Source organism: Pteropus alecto, unplaced genomic scaffold, assembly GCF_000325575.1.
Source record: "Pteropus alecto unplaced genomic scaffold, ASM32557v1 scaffold70, whole genome shotgun sequence".
Classification (NCBI taxonomy): domain Eukaryota; kingdom Metazoa; phylum Chordata; class Mammalia; order Chiroptera; family Pteropodidae; genus Pteropus; species Pteropus alecto.
This window is the reverse complement of record NW_006431912.1, coordinates 3,117,966-3,120,488: the sequence shown is the minus strand read 5'-3', so window position 1 is coordinate 3,120,488 and position 2,523 is coordinate 3,117,966.

Here is a 2,523-nt window from a genome sequence, read left to right as displayed (position 1 = left end):
AATTGCATTTCATAGATTTGACATTTCTGCCTACCCTTTTTGTATTTCAGGCATGGTTTATAATATTTTATTCATTTTAGTGGTGGGATGACAAATTTTGGCATATTTAGTACGAGCTAGGCTGTCAGTTCCCTGCAAAAATTCTAACTCTCTTTCACTCACCTGAGTTTCTTTAGGATAAACACAGAGTGGTATATAATAGGCATGAGGTGACTGCAATAAATCTGCCTGCCAGCGTGAAGTTTACAGTCTAGAAGGGAAGGCACAATTCAGAAACCTCTGTACATATAAAAACTTTTTATATGCTAAGAGAGCAATAATAATTTAATAGGAAAGGTTGAATATTTAGAAATAGAGTTTAATGCATACTCTAATCTGCAATATTCCATGATATATCCTAGGTAGATTAAAATCAAAATCTTAAAGAGAAAATCAAAGATGAATATTTTACCTGGTCTCTATATGGGGAAAGACTGTCTACATTTGAAAATACGAGAAAAGTAATACGGGAAAAGAAAATAACTTTGAATAAGTTTTGAAAACCCAGTGAAAAAATAAATAAAATTAAGAGACAGAAAAGAAACAAGAAAAAGCATTTGCCACAATAATAAACAAGGTCCAAACTACTTATTATATCAAGAGTGCACGTAAATCAATATGCAAACAAGACTGCAACAAGTAAATGAGGAAAGTAAACAGACAAATTACAAAAGAGGGGACTTAAGTGTCCAAAGTGAAAAAGCATTTAACTTCATAAGTATGCAAATAAATACAAAGTAAAGCTATAGTAAGTTATCATTAAATAGCAAAGATTCTAACAGGCAATATTTGGTGATGACACTAGTGGAATGAGATGAGTACTTCATATCCTGCCGATGAGAGTGGGTATCAATGGGGCCTTTCTGGACATCAATTTGACATATAACAAGAGCCTTAAAAATATTATGTTTGTGTCTACAGTATATTACTAGGTGAAAAGGAGCAAATTATAAAACATTTTTGAGTAATTTGATTCCACTGTTCTCCTTAGAAAGAAGGGAAGGAAGGAAGAAATGATGCGAGGAAAGAAAGAAGGAAAAAGGGAATTGTGTGTATAGGCAAAGACAAATTGTGGTAATTCTGTTTTCTTCTTTAAGTGTCAGGGTTTTTTGTTTGTTTCTTTGTTTGTGCAATGAGTTATATTGCAATTGGAAAAGAGAAAATTATCTTTTAAAAGAGGAAGAAACTTGTAAAAAATGCTCATATACTTTGATTCACTAGCTTTCCACTTAGAAAATCATTTAAAAGAAAAAAGCAAAAAATACAGACAAAGAATTATGTACAAATATGTGGTTAAAAAGTTAAAAAAAAAAAGGAGCCTGTAAATAAATTCATCCAAAAGATAGACGGTTATGCAGTTGTTATAATCTGTATGTCAGAAATATTTTCAATGGTCTGGTAAAATTCATTTGATATATTTTAAGCAAACAAAATAAAACATGAAGGATATAAAAAATTGTAGAAAAGATATAAAAAAGAACAAACCCAAATTCAAAAAAATGTGAGAACGATGAGAAAAAACACACCAAAATGTTAATGATGGTTGCCCATGGGTAGATTAATTATGGAGGATTTTGTTTTCTTCTTTGTCTTTTGCTATACTTTAAAAAATTTATTATATATTACTCCTATAAGCCAAGAAAAAACTCTCTGGATCTTCTGACTTCCCAAATTAAGTTCTTTCCTTGATATCAAAGTATAACAGTTTTCTTTAATAAGGAGTTTTGCCTTAGACCAGAAACGATAAACTATCAGAAAGAGGCCATAAAATCTGCATGCCATTGAGAAAATGAAATTCCTACCAATAAGCAGCAGGCATCAGTGTCCTCCACCTACTTTGCCCAATGGTGCACCAGCTAGCTAATGTCCATTATTTCGAATGACACATATACTACTAAGCACAAGCAACTAATTATCCATACTTGGGGGGACATCATTTCTAGAAACATACCTCCAGAAGGTCTGCTTTCCATAAATGATGTGCTAATTCTCAGAAGCAAGCATCAGTGGGCATTTGCCATGTGTAGTACCTTGGATGGCTGCATCGCTGGGTGCATTGAGTAATTGCTAGATAAACATCTGAGTGCCAAATGCAAAAAGATACTCCTGTGGGTAGTAAAAAATGTTCTCTGTTTGCAAGTCGAGGCTTACCCCTGTGTTTTGGAGATACCTGAATTGGTTTGGCTCTTTTCCAATTACAATCTGTTTGTAATCACCCAGGGTCTGTAACATCAAGCAATGTTATGAGGGAATTAATTCTTTCTATGTGACAGTTGTTAGTGTAATTCATGTCCTTGTTTTTAATTGCTGGATCAAATTACTTTGTAGATTATTTCATATTTCATCCCAAGAGAAAGGAATAGAAAAAAATGCACAGTGCCTGTGGTGACTTATTTGTTTAGTCTACCCAGAAGAAAAAAAAAAAAAGCAGAATTAAAAAGATTGACTTTCTAAACAGAATGGCTCTTCTCTATCCTTAGAGCA